This window comes from Panthera onca, chromosome A1 (assembly GCF_046562875.1).
Source record: "Panthera onca isolate mPanOnc1 chromosome A1, mPanOnc1 haplotype 2, whole genome shotgun sequence".
NCBI classification, from domain to species: domain Eukaryota; kingdom Metazoa; phylum Chordata; class Mammalia; order Carnivora; family Felidae; genus Panthera; species Panthera onca.
Window position 1 is genome coordinate 222366151 of NC_138339.1, and position 26706 is coordinate 222392856.

Sequence of the window (26706 nt, forward strand, 5' to 3'; positions counted from 1 at the left end):
TCCCGCGGACACCTATGGACCGGGCCTCCACCTCTGCCTCTGCCTGGAGCTCCCTGGGTCTGTAGCCTCCTGTTCCTGTCTTCTTCCTCATCTTTTGGTCTTTTTAGTGTCGTTGAGGTCCCTGGAGGCTGGTAAATTTCAATCACGTTCTCTCCACCTGCCTCCATCACGCGAGGCCCTGGGAGGCTGCTCGTATGCTTTCCTTCTGTCTGTGCTTCTCTGCCTGCTCCCATGCCACGCCGGATGCGCTGGATCCCAACGCAGGCTTTCTGTGAAAGGCTTTCGGGTTTTCCAGCCAGCGCCCAAGGAAGGAGGGCCCTGACCTCAATGAGTGTGCCAGTAGTTTCTCAAACCTGTAGAGAGCTTCTAGGAGTCTCATGTCCTCTCCCTATCCTCTCTTAAGATTTGTTTGAAGGGTAATGGACAAAGAGAAGTGGGGACCCTGCTTGGGCTGACTCATGCCTGTTCTCTCCTCTCTTCCTACTTCCTCCTGCTTCCCTTCTGGGTGGAAAGAGCTCCTCTTAATGTCAGATCACCCTCTTTTCCTACTTGATGGAAGGTTTCTGCTGATTAATTTACGTGTTGCTGTTCTATGACTTTCTTTGGTCTAGGTGGAATGAACTTCACCCTTGCTTGGGAATCAACATGGGAAATACAATAGGGTGCATTTGAGAAACAGTATTCCCGATGTCTACAAAAGGCCAGGTAGGTGCCAATCACTTTGATTCGATTCTCCTAACAACCCTGTCCACAAACTCAGTTTATAGCTGATACAACGCAGGCAGAGAGATGGAATGATTTGTCTGAGGTCATACGGAATGATTAGTGCCGCAGAACCGTGATTTAGACCCAGACCTCCCAGACTGTAAAATGTAAGGACTTCCCACTAGCAGCAATCCTCACAGGTCTAAAATATCTACTACATCTGTCACATATGTACCACACAAGTGTGCTTTTGGTGAGACTACCATATATTCCTGTATTTCATAGAGCATAACTCAGAGGGAAAGAAGAACCTTGCAATATTTCAAGATTATTGTAATATGTTCATATTTAATGAAATATGCATAATATTTATGTAGTATTTTAACTCGAAGAGTTTTGTACCTCAGTCTTATCATCGTCTGGCTTATTTACTCTCCCCCACCTCTGTGTGGCCCCATTGACGCGGTGAGTCTCTGCTGGCCATTGGTTGGGTCTGTTGTTAGTAGTCCCAGGTATGGGTTGGCAGAGCGGGAACCTCCCATCCTGTCCCCCCACGACCTGTGTCGTGTTCTACTCCCATGGTAAGCTCCCATGTCTCCATGACAGGCTGGCCGAGAGAAGCTACTTGCAGACGGCCACGGCCAGCACTCAGAAGTGGAGAACATTGTTTGGGAGTCAAAGAGACAGGCCCCAGAGGCAGGCAGGAAGAGTAGCAGACTTAGCACCATTGCCAACTTCCACAGACCAGCTGATGACCCATGTGAGCCCAGAATGGAAAAGACTGTCACATGTTGGGTGCTTGGCCTGGACCTCACATCAGGTGGTGAGTATTGTCCGTTCTGACCGTGAAGGTCAGTGACTAAGGTATGAGTACAGTGTGGGTCTGACAGCTCTGGCTTCTCACTATGCCAGCCTGTGAGCCCAGAGTGGGGACTCAGAGAGACAGGACCCGGGCAAGATCCTCCCGGCTGCCCTTGCTCACAAGGACTCATGTAAGGCACAGGTGCCATGATCGTTGAGTGCCAGAACACATTCTACGGGACCGTCAAGGCCGATGAGCTAGACCTGAATGTCATGGGGCACAGCTCGATTTGGGGCACTCATGGGAAGCGTCATCGTGTGAGCTCACGATAGAGATGACATTTGAGTTGGCTTCTGAATAACAAGTGAGAGTTTGCCAGATAAGAAGTGGGAGAAGGCATTCCAAAGAAGAGGAAACAGCAAATTCAAAGGTGTCAGAGCAGGAAAGTGTGTCTCTGTGCGGGGTCTGGAGAATGCCTTGTTGTGGGTTGGAGGCCACTGGACCATGTGTCCTTGGGAGGTTGTATTTCCTACTCCAGATGCGCTTTTTGCATCATCATGATGACAAACGTCTGCTCCCTTGTTTTGGTCCCAGTTTCCCAGCCCCTCCCTAAGTGGAGCTGACTTGTCACTCTGTCCTCTTCCCATAGACTCAGCCCATCCTGATCCTTAGCACCAACCACTGACCTTTGTATATTAGAGATGAGAAACATCTCATAATATAAAGGAACTGTGGTTTAATTCTCGATTCTACTTGATCTTTCTCCCATGAAGACTTTGGCCTGGTCCTCATAGACTCATGGTTAGGCCCATAGCTAAGGGTCCTGCCTCTTTTACTGATATTTCTCCAAACATTTGAGTCCTTTTTTTGGAACTGAAGCTCAGTGACTGGGGACTTAACACATGCTATAAAACTTCTGTGGTGCAGCTGCCTCTAAATTGATCCATTATTTGTTTAGAGGGGCTACTTTTTTCATTATTGCCTGAAAAAAAAATCCTGCTTCTAATTATTTACGGTTTCCAAAATTGCCTCTGTCTCCATGTGTCGACTCTGAGGTTTTCTCTCATTTACCACCGTGCGTGCTCTAAATTATTAGTGCTAAGCCCATGCCTTTGTGTGCTCCACACTGTGTCAACATTGGGGGAAATTCTCTTTCTCTTTCTTTCTTTCTTTCTTTCTTTCTTTCTTTCTTTCTTTCTTTCTTTCTTAAGTACCTACTATGTGCTAAGCACTGGAAATAGAGTGGTAAGCAAGACATAGTCGTTGACATCACAAAATTTAAGTTTTAGTGAAGGAAGACTGATGATACCCAAATAAGTCAATAGGAAAGCTATTTAAAGACTTAGATGTGCCAAGAAAAAAAAGATCGATGTGTTAGAATCTGATGGGGGGTAGATGCAGTGGTAGTGGGATGACCTCTCAGGGGATGTGTCATTTGAAACAGAAAGCAGGGGCACCTGGGTGTCTCAGTCGGTTAAGCGTCTGACTCTGGATTTCGGCTCAGGTCAGGATCTCACAGTTCATGGGACGGAGCCCTGTGCGGGGCTCTGCGCTGACAGCGTGGAGCCTGCTTGGGATCCTCTCTCTCCCTCTGTCTCTGCCCTTCCCCAGCTCGCGTGCTCTCTCTCTCTCAAAGTAAATGAATGAATTAATTTAAAAAATTAAAAGGAAAGTACGTGATGAAAGTAGCTGAGGGAAGCACATTCCCAAACAGCAAGTGTGGAGGCCATGTGGCAGGGAAAAAGTTGGAGGCTTGCAAGAGGCAGTGAGGCATGCCGTGAAACAGGATAGTAGACAAGAGCCCAACCTTAGGGAACAAGGCAAGGGTTTTGCATTTTTTCAAAGACACTTGTTGAACCATGTTATGGAGGATCTGTTATTTAGCCCGGATTCATAAAAAGTGATTGCAATGGAAGGTCCAGAGACTGTACTGTGAGGACGGAGGCTTCGATGAGGATACGAGCCACATTCAGAGGCAGAAGCTCCCCATGCTTTTTGCAGTGTTCAGTGGGCTGCAGGGAGATAGCCAATTTCCATCTTAAATGTCCATCGTCAAGCCAAACCCGTGAAACCACGCGGAGGATAGAAACGGCTCCCAACCCCTTGGCCTCGTAGCATCATAGTCTTTCCTGGGAAGGGGTGTGTGTGCGTGTGTGTGTGTGCGCGTGCACACATGTGGATGTGCAGGGAGCGTGGAACGTATGCCAGGCTGAACGCCTCATTTTACTTTCATTCTAAAGTTTGCATAACACGTTGGGTTGGGTACTTTTGAGGTCTCGGCTCTGGCTAAGAAATTAGTGAAACTGCAAACAGGGAAAAGGTAACAACAGGTCACCAAGACAAAACGCTTCCAGGACAAAGGTTTTCAACATCTTCCGCACGTCTCTGCTGTGGCTTGCATAAACTGTAGCTGTTTCGTTCAAATTTTATCTCAGAAATAGTTTTTTGTCTATCAAGAAGTTATGATTGACAACACTCGCATGGATTTCTTTTGTATCGAAAGTTCATCCACTGGCGATAGCACTCACTCCGATAAATTTGTGCCGCCACATCCACTTAAGTTATGTGAACTATGAGGGAAAGCTTGTCTCGCATCTTAGTTGAACTGGACCATTTTCTGAGCCCATCGGATGGCTTAGTTATTGAAACATTATTATATGTAAATATTTACCTACTACGAATCAAAATTGTCTTAGCACAATAGATTCTGAGGCCAAGACAGCAGCTGCCCTCCATCACCGCTAGCCTAAAATATTTAAGTAGCCTCGTGTCTTTATTAATTAACTTCTTACATTTTACAAACACCAGAGTGCTCATGAAGAACTATTACTATGGAAAAAAAGTGGAGGGAAATTCAGCCCACTTGAAAGGTAAAAGAAAAGGTGAGAGGACGGGGGTACAGGAGTCACAGGAAAGTCAGAAGAGTGCTCCGTCCAGGACAGCCTCCTCTGGTGTCAACATCCCCGTCTTCCTGCCTGTGTTTGACAGTTGTCACAATGTCAACAAGTCTTACATGTGTACAACATAGACTCACCACATACGTATATATACACAGAGGCGTACGTATACATATGTGGACATGTGTATGGAACTGTTTATTACAAATGCATTTCACAAACATTCACTCAGTGAGGTAACTGACAGACCTTTGAACTCTACAAAGTTCAACACTACTGCAGGCAGTAGGAATACAGCGGTGAACAAAACAGATAGAACCTCTGCCCTTGGAGAGTGTCCACCAATTTTAAGAATTCTGGGGTATTCTGTCAGATGCTGATACCATGGTTTGCTTAACCATTGTCCTGTTTTGGGACTTTCCAGTTGTTTCTCATGATTATAGAAGGTCCCTGACCTATGATGGTTCTGGCTTACGATTTTTTGACTTTATGATGGTGAGAAAGAGATACCCATTCAGTAGAAACTGAATCTTTGAATCTTGCATTTTGATGTTTTCCTGGGCTAGCAATATGCAGTGGGACCCTCCCATGTGACTCTGGGTAGCGGCCGCAGCCCCCAGACGGCCACATGATCACAAGGGTGAACAGCCGATAGGCTGGCAACCACTCTGTATCCATATGGCCGTTCTGTTTTCATACTTTGAGTATAATAGTCAATCGATTGCATGTGATATTCTACACTTTATTATATAAAATGGACTTTGTGTTAAGTGATTTTGCCCAACTATAGCTAATGTAAGTGTTCTGAGCACGTTTAAGGTCAGTGAGGCTAAACTGTGATGTTTGGTGTTAGATGTGTGTTAGATGCATTTTTGACTCGTGATAGGCGTAACTCCGTTGTAAATCCAGGAAGATCTGTATTAAAAAATGCTACACTAAATGTCTTTGTACATTTTTGTCCTTGTGTGTGAGCATGTATCTGTAGGACAGATTTTTTTATTTAAGGCTTTTCCAAAAAGTTATTCCCCTAGTTAAAAGCTTTGAAATGAGTTTCATTTTGAATTATGTATTTTGATTAATGCCATTTTGCCAAATCCAGAAAATCATTTTAATAAAAGGTTAGGGGGAAACTCCTCTGGGGTTCTTTTTCTATTTCCCTGCCTTTTGCCAAAAATTTTTTTTAATGATTTCCTTGCCAGTAACTGCTTTTGGCATAGCCAGAAGCTGAACATCATGGGGTTGGTGGGGAGGGTGGGGGGAGACGGAAAGGAGCATTTGGCTCCAAATTGCATAATTTGGCAAGTTTTCCTACTACGGTAGTCATGTTTTTGCAAGATTCAGTGAACTTTCTGAAGGCTGACTCTCCAGAAAAACCATGACAGCATGGCTGCCTCTCTCCCTCTTGACTCATCCCTCTCGCCCTTGTCGTTCAGGGCTCTGTGGAGGCTGTTGAGTTTCTTGGGCTGTTCTCTTGCCCGGTGGAATAGGCCTTACTTCTTCTTTATTCCATTTTGCATTTGAACTCTTTCCCCTTCTAGTAGTTACCTCAGACACGATAACAGAAGGCCAGTGAGGGTTTTCCTTGCCAAACTCCACTGGTGTATGTGTGTAGGTAGAGACCATGAAGATGTGCTTCCAGGATGACTGATGAAACGGCATTCCATCTTTGTCTGACGCCAGAATAGTCATCGACAATGGCAAATACCCTTTTTTTTTCTGACCGTAGGTGACACACAATGTTACATTGGTTCCAAGTGTACACACAGTGATTTGACAAGTGTATACATTGTGCTGTGCTCATCACAAGTGTAGCTCCCATCTGTCACCATACGTCACTTTTATAGTATCAATGACGATATTCCTTAACGGTAGCGAATAGTCTTGATCACTTACTCGGTGCCAGGCACTGTGCTAAGCCCTCGTCTTGTTTGTTTCATTCCCTTAATAACCCTACAAGGTAGGAACCATCCTCCCCATTTTCCATGTGGGAGAATAAGAAATGAGAAAGTAACTGCTCAAAGCGCACCCAACTAAAAGTTGGAAGATCTGGAATTTGAAGCCAGGTCTTTTGCATTCTGGAGTCCCGCAGTCCTGACCTCCGTGCATCCTGCCTCATTTCCTGTCTAGGCTATGTCTGAGGGTATCTCGTGTTGAAGGAGCTTTTCTCTACTCGTCCTCTGGCACGCATCAAAGCCACAGCCGTAGGCCAGTGCTGAGCTGCTGAGAAACACGATAAAGGCGTTTATGATGCTGCTGCAGATGACTATGACCTCATCTTCCAAGACAGACCTACTATGTGGGAGAGAGGAGGCAGAGTTAGACTCAGAGACCTGAGTTACAGTGTTAGCTCTATCACTTATCGAGCACTGTGACTTTTCTCGGTTTCTTAACTTGGAAAATAGTGACCATCACTCCCTTCTAAGTTGCAGTGAGGACGAGACAGTATGTGTACAAGCCCCCACTAAAGGGTACTTTTATTGTTATTTGTTATTATCGCCCCAAGTGAGGCAAAGACAATCCAAGTCTCCATGAGAAGAAAGAACGTAAGTCTGAGTTCCTGACTGAGGAGAGGCAGAAGTTTCCGGGAACTGCAACATGGATGAACCTTGAAAACATTACACTAAGTGAAGGAAGGCAATCACAAAGATCACATACTGGATGATAACATTCATATGGAGTATCTGGAACAGGCAAATCTATACAGACAGAAAGTGGTTCGTTGGTGGCCCAGGGCTGGGAGGCCTAGGGGGACTGGAGCGTGACCACTGAGGGGTATGGAGTTCCTTTTTGCGGTGATACGCATATTCCAGTGTCGATTCTGGTGATGGTTTTGTAACTCTGTGAACATACTGAGAACCATCGAATTGCATACTTCGAGTGGGTGAATTGTAAAGTATTGGAATTACATCTCAATAAAGATTATCTGTCAAAAATAAGTTTCTGATGTCTGCTTTCTTAAAAGAAATTGAGAGATACTCAGTCTATCATGTTTATATTGAACGCATTTCTCAAAAACAGCACTGCCTCTTTCTTAGCCAGGGCATTTAGACAAAAGTATCAAAATATCAGTACAGAGTAAAACACAAAAAAAGCTAAAGGCAAAACAAAGTCAGGAAGAGAAGCTAGACGGAAAAAAGTAGAAAGCTGGAAAGGAGACTGCCTATAAGTCTACACTGAACCTGACTCATGCTCCACGGGGCAGGCATTTTGAGCTGTTTGTTATACAATGATGGATCTGCAGTGATTCACCCACACACTCTTGTGGGGAATCCATGTGACAAAATGGCCTCCATGAAAAAGCAACTTGACCTTGCCCCACAGGCCACACAGATGTGCGTGTGGCAAGATGCCAAGGTAAGATGAGGACAGTTTGGTCCTTGTAGAATCAAACCATGGTGGCTGAATCTCAATTAACTGACCTATCCATCCAGGTCCAGCTGTAGGTGTTTGGTCCGCGGCAGGTGTGATACCTGCCAAAATATGACAAGATGCAGAAGAAGTAACTTGGCCATAAATGTCTTGTCTCTTGTCTCTGAAAAAAAAATACCTATAAAAGTGCCTGGCTCATGTTAAGACCTTAATGGATGTTTGCGGAAAGGATTGTTGTTGGAATGAACCCAGCCATAAAAGATGTTGTCTCCCTCCCTGACTCTTAGGTAGTGAATCCAGGGGGAAAAAAAGAGATGAACCACTTTTTGACATAATAATTTTTATTTTTGGTTGTACCTTCCAGTTTTTAGAGCGCCCCTACCTACGTCAATAGCTCATTTGATTTTGAACAGCACTATAGAGGTATAGAATGCTAGATGGCATTTAGAGATGCCTGTCCCGTTCAAGGTCATATGGCCAGGGTCAAGACCCAAGTTCAGTGTCTTCCCAGGTCATGTGAGTTGAAATTACCTGGCCTAGTTAGTCAATTTAATTTTTCAATGTTTCAAGGGATTATATCGAAGCTACCCAGCATCACAGAGTGTGCTGTTGGTAAAAACATCACATATGGCAACGATGGGGGTTGACCAACCAAGTACCACTTCTTGAAGCCAAAATGAAGGAGGGAGCTATGACTAAGAGCACAGAATCCAGTGCCTGTGGGGGAAGGGGCTTAACAAGGTGGTTAAGAGCGTAGGTCCAGAACCACATTCTGGTTGCGGTCCGGTTTTGTCATCTGTTAAATTGGGACAGTGTCACCATGATGTAAGATTGTTGCCAGGGTTGAGCGTGCTGTGTGCTGAGTATTTAGCAGAGTGCTTAGCACATAGTTAGCGCTCCTTAAAAGCTATGTTTTAAACACTCATTTCTTTTTTCTATTTTTCTTCCATCCTCTCATTGCCATCCTCTTCACTGTCATTTGCTCAGGAAAGTACAGGGCTGTCTCATAACAACTGAGAATTTGGATGTCTTGTGAGGAGGCACAGACATACGGATGGGATTCAGGGTATGGCTGTGGTCTGCCCTCTCCACAGGCTGGACAAGGTTGGAACTCAGAGGTCCACACAGGGCAGCAAGCATAGGCAGGGATGTGGTGAAGGTGGGGGTCCGGTGGGGAAGGCTGCGGCAACAGGCACCTGTCTGGTTTCAACGCTGCAGTCGAAGCAGCCAGGTACAGGACTTGCACCGAGAGGCCGAGGCATCGGTTCAGAATCGGATGGGTGAGTGGGCCGTCCAACCTCCCACCACACACTGTGGGTGCCCCGGCTCAGGGCCTTTACCCCCAACCCCTGGGCAGACTCGGGCTAGCAGACAGGTGCTTTTCCCTCCAGGCAACGCGCGGGCCTTCAGAAGCTGGAGCTTGCAGCAGAGGGTTCTAAAGGGAATCTCATTAGCTCTCAAATGCCCAACTTTATTCTTTTTTTTTTCCCCGTATATGAAATTTATTGTCAAATTGGTTTCCATACAACACCCAGTGCTCATCCGTGCCTTCCTCAATCCCCATCACCCACCCTCCCCTCCCTCCCACCCCCCATCAACCCTCAGTTTGTCCTCAGTTTTTAAGAGTCTCTTACGCTTTGGCTCTCTCCCACTCCAACTTTATTCTTGATGTTCCTAAGACATGAGGGACAAATGCAAACTAGTAAGAGGGGGCGAGTTAAAAATCACGTGATGTCTCAACCACTGCAGGATTCTCCAACCCATTAATCAACTCTGTCAGTCGCCAGAGACTCATTTGACCCCATGAACCCATCACCGCAGGTGCACGCGACCTTCTCTGCACGGCCCAACATCCAGTCTCCTGTCTTCTACTAAATCTTTTGGTGTGCACCTGTGCAACAAGGTAAAGGACATCGTCTGCGGTTTGTCCAGTTTAAACCAGTACCTGCGAGAAATGAGTGTTGATTTCAAATCTGGGCCTTGCAGGAAATGCTAATGATGTGCTACGGGGAGAGTGGGAAATACCACTGGCTAGATGAAGAGTGCAGAAAATGCCGCTCAGTGGAACGGGCTACTGTATCAGGATTTAAGAGACTTGAATTCCAGACTTTGCTCTACTGCTGACTGTCCTATAACCTGGGTTGGCCCCGGTGTTGTTGACTGTTAAATATGGTTAACCCTTGAGCTCTGTCTTTGACTGTCACAATGATCTGATGAGATAATATGGGGAGAAGAATTTTGGAAACTAAAAACTGCTTAATCCTTTCATTCAAAAGTATTTGATAGCAGCATATTGGATACTAACTCAATGTAGCAGGTCCGGAGGGGGCAAACAGACCCGGGGTCTCTGTTGCTTACAGGATGAGGTTAAGCCTCAACTGCTATGAGAGAAGGAAGCAGAGTGGGGAGGACGGGGTGGAGGAGCAGGGCCCGGAGCCTGGGAGGGAAACTGACAAGGCAGTTCCCTCAGGTTCAACGGGCAAAGATTATGCCCATGGAACCAGACTTCAGGGATCAGGAACCACAGCCGGGAACCTGGAAAACAGAGGCGCCGAGGTTCAGAAAGGGGGCTGCCGAAGCCCTGGTCAGGAACCCCAGCAGGCCCGGGGTGCAGGCAGCCCAAGGGAAGAACAGGCCTTTTCAGCATCACCCCCTCTTACCAGACCAGCTGACCGAAGAGACACAGAAGCAGCTCTAAGTAAGTGCAAAACAAAGCAGTGGGGCTCCCACTTGGGTGTCATCGGGATCACCTGGGGCGCTTCTGAAGCCACAGCTCTCTGGGCCCCACTCTCAAGTTTCTGATTCAGTAAGTTCAGGGTGGGGCCCTCGCCCAGGGCATTTGCATGTCTAACAAGTTCCCAGGTGCAGCTCGTCTGCTGGTCTGCCGGGGACACTTAGCCAACCGAGCACCCTGGGGCAGTCTCTCTGAATTCCTGGCCCGTGAAAGAAATGGTAGGCAGAGCAAACATGTCCGAGTGTCCCCGCATCCCCCTCACCCGAAGCAGGTGCTCTGACTTGGTGCTGCCACAGGCTCAGACCGCCCACCCCCACCCCCACCCCCACCCCCACCCCTGATACCAGGCTAGGAGCCCTGGTGTGGGCGGTGCTGGGACTGCCTTCTTCTCTTTGTAATCGTGGACAGGGGCCGGCCCGGGGCGTCTGGTGCCCTCTCTGCTTTACCTCCACGACTTGAGGATGCTCGGGACAGGTTAGAACTACCATCTATGGACACAGACGGTTTGGGAGCATTTTTCTCTCTTGGAATATTTGCAACTAGGAAAACACCTTCTGTATCACGTTGAATCGCTTCCCTCGTCTTTGTCTGCCTTTCTTCAAGGTTTGCAAGTGGTTGTGATTAGCCGGTTCCGTTTTTCTCATGTTCTGTGAGGCTTCTGCACTGGTTGTGCACCGTAAACTGGAAGAAGTTGGGTGGCCCCTTGACTCTCCATCCCTTGCACGGTCTTGGCAACACGACTGGTAATGCAGGGGCGTTCTTCTTCCCCCTCCCCTCCCTTCTATTCCCCGTCCATTGAGACATACAGGTGCTCTTTGCCCTTCATTCACAATTTCCTCAGTGCTCCGGTGGTGGGGAGAGAAAGACTAAGTAGAGTATAAGAAGCAAATTGTTACTCGAGCATAGAGGATGGAGTGTGTTGGCCATGGCTGGGTCAGGGAAGATTCTCTCAACTGGCGTTTCCTAACTCCGGCTGTGTGATACAATCCCTGGGAGTTTTTTGTAACTAATACTGATCTGGGATGGGACCCTTGGCATTGGAAAATTTGAATCTCCTCAGGGCATTGTAATGTGTAGTCAAGCCTGAGATTTGCTGTTATAAACCAATGTTTCTTAACAACACCTGGGTGCTAAGCACAGCTGCATTTTGGTGTGACTTCCTTTTCATAACCACAAGCCATGCTAAGGAGGGTTGGAGGCTGCCACCTATGGGGTAGAAGTCCACTCCACAACCCTAAGTTTAGACAGGTAACAATAGGAAGTAGGTTACCTCAGGACCAGGTGGGCAAGATTAAAAAAAATGCAATTTCTGAGGGCAGCAAACAATCCCCAGCTGAGGATGACAGGGGCCGGAACCAATTCAGGAGTACGAGCCAAGGATTTCAGTGCCGAGAGAGCAAACTACCAGGGTCAGATCATCCCAGGCCCCTGGAGCCAGCACAGGGATAAAGCTTCATTCCAGAACCAACTGCGGCTCAAGGCAGGAACTCCATGTCCTGGGCCAGCACTGGGTGAGTGGGACTGTGTTCACCCGGGGTTTTCCCACCCGGGACATGATAAAGAGGAAGGTAGCAGGGTCTTGAAAAGTAAAACGTGGAGAGGAAATCGCCTGGCTTCCATAATGCTCAACAACCAGTTGCATTGTTTTTGTTTTTGTCTGCACCAAACTGACCTAATGTTTCTGACGTTGTACAGATCCCCGGGATAATGAGAATCCAGACAAAATAGTCTCTCGGAGCAGCGCTCTTTAAATAGTGCAAATGAATTCCCAGGGGATCTTGTGAACTTGGGAGATCCTAATTCATCTGGTGTGCGGGGCGGGGGGAATGGAGGGGCCCGAGAGTCTGCATTCTTCACGGTCCACCATGCGATGCTCATCTGAGGGCCACTTTTCAGTAGCAAGGACTTAGAGACAAGGGGGTGTCTACCTCAAATGCACCGGAGGACAACACCCCGCGGAGACCCGTGGAGTCGCTATTGATGAGGAGGTTGACACCTGCTTTCCCTCTTTTCTCAGATCAAGGGAGTCTATGGTTTTTGCCGAAGCGTCCCCTTCCTTGAGAAAAATGGCTTTCTGAAGACCTGAGTGCAAGGACAGCATAAACAGTGTCTGTCTCACATCACACGCTGTCCTTCTCCTCACCCTGTCCCATAGGAAAGACTGATGTTCCACAGAGTGAACCAGGCTTGAGCTGACCTAGTGAAGCAAGAACCACAAATAAGTAACCTGTTACCTGGGAACAGAGCAGCAATTCTTTCATAAATGAATGTCAATGAGGTATAATTTTCTGCTGTAGCAGAATTTCTACACCTGACAGTATTCTTAATATACTTTAATTAAGAGGTTAATCTGTTGTAGAAATTGCTTTTCTCTGAAGCCACCTGAAATCAATTTAAACTCAATTACAAGTGGTTAGCTATTGTTTATGTGGTTAAAAATTAGAGAATACATTTTTGCTTGTCAGGAGCCATCCGAGCAAATTTTGAATGTCATGATCAGAGGAGAGTCTGAATAGTTGAGTGCTCTTTAATGGGCATAGAGAAACCATTAGAAAATATAATCAGTCATATTTGATGACTGGACCTTGGGACTCAGCTAGAAAAGGGTCTAATCATTTCTGTCCCTTAAGTGCCACGAGGATTGCTCTGCTGAAATTAATTGATCATTACGTGCTTTCTGAGAGCCTAATATACCCTATTTGATGGAATATAAATTGCAAAAATAATCTGTAAATTATATAACAAGCTTCAGAATACATTTGCCCTCTGTCTCTTTCGCACAGATTAAATCTGACAGCTAGTTTCAAAATGATCAAAATTGCTTAACTCCTCCAATAGTTTGGAATGCTTGAGTTTTACAAAGAAAAAAAAAAAAATCTATTGCCTGCCGTGTGCCCAGTATATAAATTTGAATTACAATCCATTTTCCATCAGCAAAACGTAGAGATAAAAAGAGGTCTGAAAAGGTTTTTGGGGGGCTTGAATGCATTATTTTATTCAATCGCTTAGTAAGGTACTTAGCTGCTATTAAAAATTTGGATGCATGTCAGAGAGAAAGTAGCTGTTTTGAATCCTATCCACTTCCACACTAAGTATATGAAAGACTTACATGCCTCTAATAGGGCAGCCAGCTTGCTAATGTGATATCCCATAGTCTGGTTGAACGACACACAATGACAGCACCCTCCGCTGATTATCGGCGGGTTAAAGGTTTCTTGTCAGCCTTTCAGGTGTCAAAATGATGAATCCAATTACCTCCTCTGTTTGTGTGGATTCTTCTGGGATCAAGACATTCTGCCATGATAGCGTACACATTCCATGACATTTTGGTTAAAGTTGCAGCAAAGTCTTTTCTCTAGAACCCTTCCCCTCCAGAGAATTATTTTCAAATTTTTCCTTTGGGTTGACACTTCTCGTATTTGAAATAAACCTTCCAGGATTTTCTTCCATAAATGTTGAATGGTTAACTATTGAGTAGAGGACCATCTGTTCCTGCCTAATTGGTGTAATGAGGGAAGACCACATTTTTGGAGCCTGGAAAGAAAAAAAAAAAAAAAAAAACAACCAAACGTGCGATGAAGCGGGTTTCAGAGTAGTGTTTAGCATAAGAGGCTGGGGCAGCTCCCTAAATGTCAGGACAGTGGGAAGTTTTCTGGGAACTGGGTCTTTGAAAGCTAGTTATCTCTTGGGAGTTGAGGGAGGGGTGAAGTCAGCTATGGGGACCATGTTTATATTACGTTAGGATTCTGGGTTGGACTCCAGAGGTTCAAATCCTGGCTCTGTCACTTGCTAATTGTGAGAGCCTTGTGGGGGGAAGACTTCTTAGCTTCTTAAAGCCTCAGTTCCCCCCAACTGTCAAATGAGGCTAGTAATGAAGATTTAGTGCGGTAGTGTCTATAAAGTACTCGGTGGAATGTCAGGCATGCTCACTTCCTAAGCTTTTCATCAGAGTCAAAGCAAAGCATAAAATGACTTGGTGTCTCTCTTTTCTAAGCCCTAAATAGGGGTCCGTGATTTGAGAAAGCCTTTTTTTCCTTGGCTGGTGAAATTTTGGTATGAAGTCTTTCAGAGGTACCAAAACGAAGCTGCGTTTGATTTTTCATTTCACAACTACCTTGATGACAACTCCTCTTGGAGTGAGGGTGGAGGTTAGGGATCGGAAGGATAAGCTGTGCATCGGGAAGGGGGGGGGGGCGTCTCTGCGTGGTAGTCTCAGTTCCTCCATAAAGCAGCCGTGGGAGCTTGAGAGCAAGAAGTCCCTCCTTCTCTGTGCTCAGTTTGTGCAAAATGACAGGGTTGAACAGATAGATGACTGTTAAGGTGGCTTAGAGCACTGAGATTCCACGATTGTGTATTGCTCGCCGTCTCTGGGAGAACGTTCCCTGCTCCACACCCAGGCCACAGGCAGAAGGTGGGCACAGACGGGGCAGCACGGTAGTATGGTGACTGCGGCTTTCACCCTCAGGCTGCTTGACCTCGCTGTTCATGACCCCCATGGTCCCACTTGGGGGGCCCCATTCACTAAGGCACGGTTTTAACAGCCTTTAAAAATCATGTCTCCCCTTTGAAAAACCCAGAACAAAAATCCTGTACTTCCTGGGTTCGCTCCACCCTGGGAGACGCTAAGAAACCCCCATCATATCCCCTGACACCCCTTCCCTGCTTTGTGATTTGAAGAGTATCTTCTCTTCCCACCTTGTCCTGCGCTTCCCCAAACATCCACCCTCAGCAGAGGCATTAAAAGGGCACCGTGAGGGCCAGATTCAGCCCACAGATGATGTCACTTGTCCTGCCCCCCACCCCAAAAAGGTTTTCCACAATTGGTATTAATTCCCAGCATATAAAAATCAGAAGATTTCACATAAAACCCAGATTTCCAGCTTCTTTTGAAAAAAACAACAAAGAGGAAAATATGAGCAGAATGTCCCCCTAGGAGGATGACCTCATTCTTATACCAGAGGGTGAAGAGTCTGGTCAGGAAGTGAAAAGGGCGACACCCTGATTCTGTACTCTGGAGAGTCTCAGGAGCAAGGTGAGAGATGTCCCCTCGAACTGGCCCAGGACCATCAAGTTAATGAGTCACCAGGAGACCCTTGGTGCAAAGAAGCCTCAAGGAAGAGACTCATTCCTGCCCCCTGGCTTGCTTCACTCCCAGCTGCCTGCCAGGTGCTCAAAGGCATTAGTCTGTGCTCCACCCATGGCTCATACCTTTTAAGAGTTTCAGTTCTATGAGATTCAATCCTTGTGAACATGCAAATCCCTCAAACAGGAATTGCACTTTGAGATTTAAATAAATTATACGTCACCGATTGTACATTTTGCTGGGAACAGAGAGGAGAGGGCCTGGGGGCATAGAGGTTCTAGGCTGGGCCAGAGGGTTAAACCAAGAATCTGGGAGAGGTGAGAGAGGGGGTGGGGCTGGACAAAGGACGGATGGCTCACAAATCTCCCTGGACCAGAAGTTCTGAAAGTGAGCACGGGGTAGGGTGAGATAGGGAGTGCCATGGCCCTCTCTCAGTGGGGTGATCATCTTGCTTCCACACGTTGTCTTGGGAGGATTGGTGCTCCCAGCCGTCTGCATCCATAGGAGGACAAAAAGTCCTCAGGGGCAACAGAACGGTGAACAGGAGGTCTGGAGCAACCTCACTGCAACGAATTTTAGGAACGGAACACATGTAAATAGTATGCTGCCTGTGGACCTAATTTTCCTTGGACGCTAAATTGCCTTCCACCTCTGAATTTCTGTAATTCTGGTTTCTTTTGCCATCCCATGACAACGGTGACTTTGGGCCACACGTGAGGGGTCAACACTAGTGTAAACCTGCATTTGACTTCACATGATACTCCACGGTTTGTTTGCCTGTCAGGTCACAGGTGAGTCCTGTTGAAAGCAATCCTGCAGAAATTGTACTCTAGAGAAGGTTCGTATTAGAACCACAGCATCACTAAATCAAAACTAGTGAGGAAAATACCACCAGTGGCTAACGTCAACCCATGAGATTGGGTTCAATGTGCCGGTCAATGACTGACCTCAGAGAGAGTCAAAGGCCATGAAATCAATATCTACATAGTTACTTCAATACGATACTTAGCATCACCTTGAATGGAGTCATTCATTTGCGAACCCAGTTACTGAACCGAATGCAAGAACGGATGCCCTCAGAGTACACGTGCAGACAAAAGGAAATTCCGATTGAGGAGATAATCTCCATTGATTTAGTCATACAATGAAAGGTTTCACTCCTGTGCAAAATACTTTAACAGGCAAAGGCTTTCTGCTTTGTACTCTAAAAGCTCTAACTCCATTTCCCTAGAAATTGCAAGCATACTGTCACATTAAATTCAGCTGAATTGTCTGACATGGAATTTTGGGGTTGAATCATTTTGTCTAAAAAGGAAAAAAAGTAGATCATTGGCTTTTTCTCTCCATAATTCTTTTGTTCATTCACTGGGTACTTCAGCCCAGTCCTACTGACGGACTGAAATGTGGCTTATGCTGCATGCAGACGTGATACGAGATTTGGGTTGTCCACTAAAGCTGTCAGAATATTTTTAGAAACATAGTTAAAAACACATTTCTGTCATCCGTATGCAACTATCATTATCTGTATTTCTCCTCTAACCTTTTGTACGTCCATTGATACGTTGTAATAAAAGTTAACACGCATTTTTTGGTTTCTTCTTTTAACGCTCTAAACTTGTTCCATAGGCTTTATTTTGAATGACTGGATAATAATCCATCAAATGAGTCCACCATTGTGGCAGATGACAAAACTGCCTCTTCATCTCTCCCTGTTTCTACGTCCTTTGCCACGTGATTTTTGCAGCTCCTTCCATTGAGGTGAAGTTTATTTTCCACTCCTGGAATATGGGCTGGTCTTATGACTTGCTCTGGCCGACAGGATGTAGCAGAAGCGACCGTGTGCAGATTCCAAGCTTGTGCCTGAAGATTTTTGTACTTCCGCTTTCCTTCTTGGAACCCTGCTGTAGACTATCAACATGAGAACAGTCCCCAGCTAGCCTACTAGAGGTGGCAAAACCACGTGGAGGGGTACCAGTCGTCCCAGCTGTCAGAGCTAAGCCCTTCCTGTGCCCGTCGGCTTCCGGTTGACCTATCAGCTGACCAGTTTCATGAAGCAGTCTGGCTGAGATCAGAAGAAACCTTCTCCTGATCTGTAGTTCAGTGTGAAAGAGCAAATGCATATTGTTTTAAGCCAAAGAGTTTTGGAGTGGCTTACTGTGCAGCAATAGCTGACTGAGATAGCCATAATTCTCTATTTCCATTTCGTTGTTTGGGTATTTCCAAATTTTCTTAATTGTCAAAGATGCTGGGATGAACATTTCCGTGCAAGTGGAGAATGTGTCTCTCTGAGGAGTTTCATTTCGTTTAAGGAAACTGCCAATTAGATTTTATCTCCTTTAACACTTACCAAAATACTGTATTATTGAAATTCTGGGGTTGTCTATAAAATTATCATTGTCAAGCAAAATCAAAGCTTTTACATTGCATAATTGCTTTATATTTCCATATGTGGTGCAATAACATGCATTTTCCTTATGGAAACATATGGCACATGATCTATCCAATCTTAAACCAGGAAAGTCACAAAAAACCTCAGAAGCTCATAAAAACTCTGTTTCAGCTGTGTGAACCCTGAGCATATTGACTTCTCTCAGATGGTTCTAAATAATGACAAATATATATATGTATATAAAACCAACCCATCTTTTCTCCTCCAGAGAAACCATGATTACCCTCAAAATTTGGCAGCCTCTTGAAAATGCCAAACCTCTTCCTGAAGAAGCTGTGACCACTTGGATTGTATATTGGCATGGGGTCTCCAGCAAGCCATCTGTTTAAATATAAAATCATTCTACTTAATGACTGCTGCATATAAACTGAAACAGTCCCGCGATAACGGCACTCTTTATTTATAATGTTTCTTCATTGGATCGATACAGGTCTTGCCCAACAATGGTCTATATCATGTCAAAAATCAGTCTGAGGTGTTTGATATTTGAGAAGAGTTGTCTGAGGAGAGCACTGGCCGTCAAAGATCTAGCCCTTTGTAAATTAGATCACCAGAAAGCAATATAGCCGTGTTATTTATTTCAGGTCCCTCGGTTCATCATTATTATCATTGTCATTATTAGTGCCATTATTGAGGTGTCTTCAAGAAACGAAAAGCTGATGAAAGGCATTCTTGGAGTTTTGGAAATCTTATCCTGGATGATCCTGTCACTTGGGTTTTTACCGTTTCTCCAAACCAGACAATACATCCTATTTAGATTTTGAAGCTGTTTTACACTACCTCTCCTTTGGTAACTTGTTAGGCATCCTTTTATTAGCTTCTGAGAATTAGAATCATTTTCTTGCGATTCCTTTGACCAGCAGGAAGTTCAACTGCAATACGTGTCTTTACCTAGATCATGCTATAACTCTTCTCCTCCCTCCATTTCCCCTTCATGGCTCGCCTACTAGTTTAATCTTTATTATAATGGCTCTGTTATATTTGTATACATTTGCAGATTCCTTTGAATACTTGTTGGTAATATTCCTGTCCTGTCCTGACTATGTAGGCCTCTGGAAAAGTCTGAGTCATTCTGATCACTTGCCTTACCAGAAAACTAGAACTATCATCATGGAGTATTAGAACCATCTGGTCCTTCATTCATTTTGCAGAGATGTGGAAGCTCCGAAAGTCTGCCTACTTGAAGGGTGTTCACTGTGGCCGTAGCTGAGCCAGCTCTGAGACACAGAGCTCATGTTCTCTTTGAATTATAGGCATTATATACAGTACTTGTTCACTAAAAATGAGAAAAGTACCCCCTGTAACATTTCACTCGGTATAAGAGTCTTCATGATGAAGAGAAAGACCTTCCCCCACCCCATGTCAATAGAAGTTGTATTTTCCAAGCATTTCTGACATCCACCCCTTCTTACCCAAATCTAAATAAGGTCCAAGAGGTGAGTTAAGCCCCGGATTTTTCAGGGTTCTTACCCACTTATATAATTCCGGTGTTTTGAGTCATACCCACTAAAAAACCCAAGAGTGTGAGTTATCTGGCCCAAGACTCTCCCTGCCCAGTCATCTTGAGAGTCCACGATTTGTATTTACGAATCGTCCATATTTTCCCAGGGGTCACTTGACACTTTTGTATGGGTGGAGAGAGAGAGAAAACCCCACAAGCGTCTGCCTCCCTCTCCCCCGGCAGGGGGAACCTCAGGTTAGCATCACGTGCTGCCAGGGTCATCAGAGCAAAAGGGCTCTGTGTGTCCCCGTGCATCCAGTATGACACTCCCCCACCCCATCCTCGCTTTATCAGGACCCCTCCTGCACAACCTTGCCCCATGAGGTCTGGGGCTATTATTATGGACCTGAGGTCTGCTGGGATCAGGCGCTCAAGTGATCATGTACCGTTAGATTTCACTTGAAAACTGGATCATGTGTATATGAGTTGCCACCATATAATAAAATCACATTTCCCTAAAGAAATATTTTTAAATAACATTCCCATTTGACCTTATTAAATCTGAGAACTTAGCTGAACTAAAGAATTTATAATAAGCATCAGTAATGAGTTTAACACTGAAACTTTGCAATACTTTTTGGAACCTGCATTTTTTTCTTAAAGGAACGCCTAGTGAGCCATTTCACATCAGAGAGATACGTAATGTGCTTTACTGAAGGAAACTAAAATCTCAAAATGTTCTCTGAAACAAATTGGTTAATCAGTCCCCACCTTTTTGCTGCTTCATGATCGGGAATCCTGCTGTTAGTAAAGCTTCTATCTTCCTATGACTGCCTTCACTTTCCTTTTCAACAGGTTTTTTCGCCTTTCCTATCTAAACCAAGAGTGAATGTGTATATAGTCTTGGTGGGAGAGAGTCAAAGTCAGGATTTTGTCCCATGGCCAAGAGGAAGCTCCAGGATATGTCTCCGAGGTCATAGGTTATCTAAAATCATGGACATGTAATAATAAAGATGATGATATTGTCAGTTAACATTTATTGAAGTCCTATTATAGGTGGTAAATTAATGTGCCTCTTTCTTTTGAGCCTTAGTTATCCCTTTACTTACTAATGCACCTAGAAACGTTTAGTGAATCACCTTAGATAGATGTTTGGTTAGATCCATTCATTTATTGATACCTTCTCTGAGCTGGGCAGTGACCCATATGCTGGGGGTACAGCAGTGAACATAAAATATCCCTATTCCCAAAAAGCTTACATTCTAGTGGGGTGGGGGATGGACAATAGGCAAATCTGTTTGTCAGGTAATAAGTGCCATAAGGGAAAAAAATAAATAGGGAAAAACAATAGTGATAGAAACAGAGCAGGAAGCATTATTTAAAACATTTATAAAGGTGGGGGCGCCTGGGTGGCTCAGTTGGTTAAGCGTCCGACTTCAGCTCAGGTCATGATCTCACACTCCGTGAGTTCGAGCCCCGCGTTGGGTTCCGTGCTGATGGCTCGGAGCCTGGAGCCTGCTTCAGATTTTGTGTCTCCCTCTCTCTCTACCCATCCCCACTCATGCTCTGTCTCTCTCTGTCTCAAAAATAAATAAACATTAAAAAAATTTTTAAAAAAGGTTTATAAAGGTGGTCAGAGGAGAAATGTAAATTTTTGTTTTCACGTTTTGGAATTATTAAAGTTTCTTTTTTCTCATAGGATAAATGCAGATCATCTAAATCCCATTAGGGCAGCAATTCCAAAATTTGGACTCTAACTTCCTGTTAGCTCCCTTGACATGCATTTGCACACCTTTAGAGATGTACCTGGAGAAGGCAAATAATCTAAAGAAGCATGAGCATATGACCCTGGAGGTCACCTTGCCCTTAACTTGTAAAACACCATTTGTAGCCAGTCTGACGTCAATCAGCAAAGGCTGACAGATGATTCATCCGTGTTCATACCATTGTTGGTTCCTGTTATTGTTTTTCTCCTCACATTTTAGTTAATCATTTGTTTGAGTTAAGGTTAAACACTCACGTGCTCTATTGGGCCTTTTCCTACGGTTTTGTCCGGCCAAACCTTTGATGAAGAAATGTAGGTGTGGGTGATATAAGGTCCCTGTCCTTTTCCCGAGAGGGCCAGCACACTGGCATGAGAGGCCAGAATGAATGAATCCAGCTTGTAAAACAAACTCCTAAATATCTGGAAGCTGGAGAACAGAATGTGTCACTTTTCACACAAGCAAACTCACCTTGAAGGTCCTATTTCTACTCTGAAATTACTGTGAAGCCTCTTTTTTAAGTTCTTTGTTCTATTGAGGTATAACTGACATATAACATCATATTAGTTTCGGGCATATGTTATAATGGACTTGTATACACTGTGAAATGACCACTGCAATTAGTCTCATGTCTGTCCCCACACAAAGTTACAAAGAATTGTTTTTTCTTGGGATGAGAATTTCTGAAGTTCATTCTCTTAGCAACCTGCAAAGACGTAATACAATATTATTGCCCATAGTCACCATGCTGTGCATTACACCCCCATGAAATACTTATTTTATGACGGGAAGTTTATACCTCTTGACCTCCTTCACTGGTTTTACAAAACAGCACCCCCCCCCCCCCCACTGCCGGCAACCACCATTCCTTTCTCTGTATCTATGAGTTTTGTTTTGTTTTGTTTTGCTTGTTCATTTGTTTTGATTTTTAGATTCCACATATAAGTGAAATCATATGGACTTTGTCTTTCTCTCTGTGACTTATTTCACTTAGCGTGATGCCCTGAAGGTCCATCCATATCACACATGGTAAGATTTCCTTCCTTTTTGTGGCTGAGTAGCAAAGTTTGAAATAATTCCATAATGAGCCATTGACCTGAGTCCACAACATCAAATAACAAGAGAAGGGAGGGCAGTGAGGATTTAAGGATAAACACAGGAAGGACAGAGACCAGACTCCATCAGGAGTTCAAAAACCCAGATCTGCTTACAAAGTACATTCGAACCAAAGTTTCTGAGTCAAAAGTCACTCCTAAGATATGCAGACATGAAGGCAATAGCTTAATAATACCCTCCTACTTCCTAGCCAGGGTGAGGCACAGTCAGACCGCAGGAGGGTCTTCAGCAAGTCTTGCTTTTTTTTACCTTTTTTTTTTTTTTTTTTTTTTTTAATATCCTCTTTCTTAGCTTTACAGCAAACAGGACAGACACTCTGGACCCGACTGGCTCCGTCTGGATTGGGAAGCCTTCTTCCTACGCTTGTCAGAAGGCTCTTTGTCCTCAAATACAGAAAGAGGTAGATCTCGCTACCATCAACAGCACATTTCTGCCCAGGCTCCAGATGAAACTTTAGACCGGAGTGAAGTCTTTCAAAGTTGGGTCGAGCCCAGGCTGGGCCCTGCTCGCAAGAACCTAGTAATGACTTTCTGGTAACCACCCAAGTCCGAGAAGCCTACAAAATGCTCAAAACAGGGTTTTGGAAATGAAAAAGAAGTTTCTTCTCTTAGTTCATCTCATCACCATCTGGCTAGCTTTTATAATCCTTGTTGCACTGTGATTAATTTTTTATGCCATAGGCTTCTGCTAATTAATTGTAATTACCAAGAACAGGAAATTTCAGCGTGACCAGATCATGTTTACTCAGAATGACAAAGTTGGAGAACGGTTCTTTAAGAGACGTTCTTGGGGTTGTCTGATTTGCAGAGCTGGATGGACCTTTGGATATCAACTTGCTCAGATAGTTCACTAACACCTGAGCAAACGTGTGTGTGTGTGTGTGTGTGTGTGTGTGTGTGTGTGTGTGTGTTAGCCCAGGTCTTGTAGCTAGTTAGTGACAGAGGGAGGATGAGCACACCAGCCGGTGGTGTTCACACCAGGCTCCGCTGCCTTGAGAACTAGTTTGAACCAGAAGCAGCCACTCCTCCCCATTTGGGTGGATTCATCAAATCCAGGATGGAATTTGGTCAAAATGCTGCATTGCGTCATCGTGTCGCTTTGAAACTCCAAGTTCTTTGGACATAGAGTTCTTGTCTGTGTGATGTGAACCAATAAATTCCCTGGAAAAAAATCAGTCCAAACACTTGGCTGGTGTTTTGGAGGAAAAAATAAATGTGGGTGATTGAATTTTTAACATCGAATTAAGCAGCTGTGTTTGCATCCTATGGGCACTCATATTAGATCTAGAAAAACTTGTCCAAAGCTGGGCTTGGGTCACAGAATTATATGGAAATTGTGCCGTGACTGTCAAAGCAGCACAGGACATATCAGTGCTCCGTGGATGTCTAGGGTGATGGGGGAAGCTCCGGGTTTTAGTCCCGTGTTTTTAAACTGCCAAGCTATGTTTCACTTTGGAAGAGTCGATTTTTTTTTTCCCCCAAAGGAGATATTTATAGATAATCTAATCTATGCACATAAAATAGCTAAGGGCAATATTCTATGTTTAAAATGATAAATTTCTCCTTTCTAAAAATAACAAGAACAATAATATTGTCTTAATGAGCTAAGATTTGAAATTGTGAGTTACAGGAATCAGTGTTAGAATTAGAGCATCGTCAGCACTAATTCGTTTCTGGATGTGGATTTACTGGCCCCGTAACCTATTTATCTGGTATATCAAGTGCTCAGCGCATGACCTGTCTTATGCGAAGAATGAATGCTTCAGTGACTCTTAGCTTGTGAGTTTCGTAAAGGTAGGAGCTACATCTTAATGCACCAGTTTTAATCCACCCCCCCCCCCCCCCAGTGAAATGACTGCCAGACTTTAACAAAGTAGACCTGCCACAAATATCGGTTGGATTGGGAGGTACTGAGTTTGTACCTGAGGAGGTTAACGAACGGTGATGCTCTGGGAGCTCAGAGCAGAGGAGAACTGTGGCCACGTCCGTGAGCTCAGTGGGGTATTCGAACTGCCATGTGGAGGATGAATTAGAACGGAACGTGTCAGCTTGCTTCGTGCAATCTCCCCCTTACGGCAGACTTTAATTAAGGACGTTCTCCCATCCATATGGTCGTCAGGACAGGGACATTTTTCAGTTCCTCCTCCGGCCTTCTTCTCCTCTTTCAGCCAATGACCTAGTGTATAGATTCTATCTCTTTTGTGGCCTTTTGGCCTCTTGAGACCACAATCTTGACTCAGGTCTTCATTATCTTTCACGTGGACTCTTGTAATAACAGTATAACTGTCTCAAGAGTCTGGTCTGCTCTGGTTCATGTTGTGCTTTGTTACAAAGTTTATTTTCTAAAACCCAGTCTGGCCGGTGAACTCACCTGCTTAAAAGTCTTTAACGGCTCCCTAGTGTCTGTGGGTTAAATTTCACATTCTTTTGCAGGGCATCGAAGGTCATGCTTTTCCTTCACCCCCACTGTCCCACCTCATGTGACCCTTACTTTACCTGCAGGACGTGGCTCTCCTTGGGGCTTCTGCTCCTTTGCTGGTGTTATTCTTCTGCCAGAAACAGCCTTGGATACTCTCTGCCTTTTGTATCTGTCCCCCACTAGCCAGCAGTCCCCATCAGAGCAGGCGCTGTGTCTCTTCCGCTCGCTCTTTTCTTCCTAGTATTTAGTCCAGTGTCCGGCACGAAACAGGCATCCAATAAACATTTGTTGAATGAAGGAGAAACTTACAGAAGACGGTACATATGATTTGCATTGAATTAAAAATCAAATACATTCTCTGGACTAGGAGGGGGCATACCCAGACCGAGCTTGCTCCGTGCAGTTCAGTGTTATACATAGCAGGGAACACAAAGAGCGAGGAGACATAGTCTCTACACTTTAGGAAGTCAGTCTGAAATAGTCAGCACTGGCAGGAAATGTTAAGGCTGTCAGAACAACAGGGCAGACTCCAGTAGGGAAAACCTAAGGGTAGTCTCCTTACAGGAGGATTGATTCCCTGCCTATGATTTGCGCTCTCCCCAAGCCAATCTGCACGTAGTTCTCAGATTCACCTTCTCAGGGGCCCTGATGGATATATCAGCCCTCCTCTTAAAAACCAAATGTCCTGTGAACCTTGTTACCTGAACGTAAAAGCCCAAACAACTTATTGAAGCCATCTCTTCTCCCCAAAGGCTCCAGTCTTTGGCTACCGGGCTTCTGTGGGCCTCTGTCTTGCTCCGGGAAACTCTTACACTCCACCAGCCTGTGCTGGTCCATTCTTGCAAGGGCGCTGAGGGCCGTGGCAAACCTAAGGCAGCAGTACTGTCCTGGGAGCAGTCATCACCTGTGCCGGTGTGTGATAACCTTGCTTGTCTGGGTCCTAGGAGGCAGGTCTCAGTGTGCCGCACCAAACTCTTTTTTATTTTTTATGATCTTCTAGTTATGTTTTATGACACCCTCCCCCTCTCCATAGCCTACATTCAGGGCCCTTCTGCCTGCAGGAGCCTCAGGGAGTATAACTGGGCTTCTGTCTGCTGGCCTCTCTTCCAGCCTTATGGTCAGGGTCCACTACAGATACTTTCCAGTTTCACTTCGGTGACTTCCAGAGTCTGTTCCCTCCCTCCTGCTTTCCTCCATCCACAGCATTGAGAGCATCCTCTCGCATTGAGAGCCGTGAGGATTACCCAGGAACTTGCTAAAATTCAGATTTCTGAGCCTCACCTCCAAGAACTGTGCATTTTAGATAAGCCTTCTGGCTGGTTTTGATACAGGGGGTTCACTGCCTACACTTTGAGAGACATCTTAAGTGTGGTCGGTCACCAACAGTTCTTGTGCATATGTTCATTCATTCAGTCAGTCGGTCACATATTCAGTTCCAAACATAGGCATTTTTTGGTGCAACAGAGCTTTTATAACAAGAATTGCATGTGATAGGATCAATTAATTAAGAACAACGGGTTACATCTGCTGTTTATAGTTCTAAAGCATTGTCTTCTAAAACCATTCAGTAATCATACCTCCTTAAGGGGAAAAAAATGCTGGAGTCTCTTGTGCACAGCTGCCTGGAGAAGCTGTGTGATTTACTTGGCACATCGGCGGATATGAAAATAGGAGAAATCTGCCCTTACATGGTGAGAAGAAAAGAAATGCCTCACTTCAGTGAGATGGATGGGTTTGCTTAATGATGTTTAGTTTTTTAAATGTGATCCTTATAATTTTTTTAATTCCGAGAGGAAAATAATAACTTTATAATTGTGCATCCAGAAAGGTAGCCCCTAAGGCCCTAATATGAGTTTCGCTAACTAAGCGTTTATCAGGAACAGAACTGTCAAAGTAGAGAGAACAAACCGTATTGGTTCATTTAGCCTA

General features: G+C 44.9%; 1 long non-coding RNA gene across 2 annotated transcripts in view; it reads left to right on the plus strand.

Annotated features, from left to right (window-relative positions):
- LOC132682139 (uncharacterized) overlaps window positions 1-26706 on the plus strand; it is an 89565-nt gene that overhangs the window by 17591 nt on the left and 45268 nt on the right. Inside the window, exons 3-4 of one of the 2 annotated variants that reach the window (XR_009611493.3) lie at window positions 612-705; window positions 1312-1528. This is a non-coding gene — a long non-coding RNA (uncharacterized LOC132682139). The remainder of the gene's footprint in view (window positions 1-611; window positions 706-1311; window positions 1529-26706) is intronic. The other variant, XR_009611490.3, reaches the window with a different exon arrangement.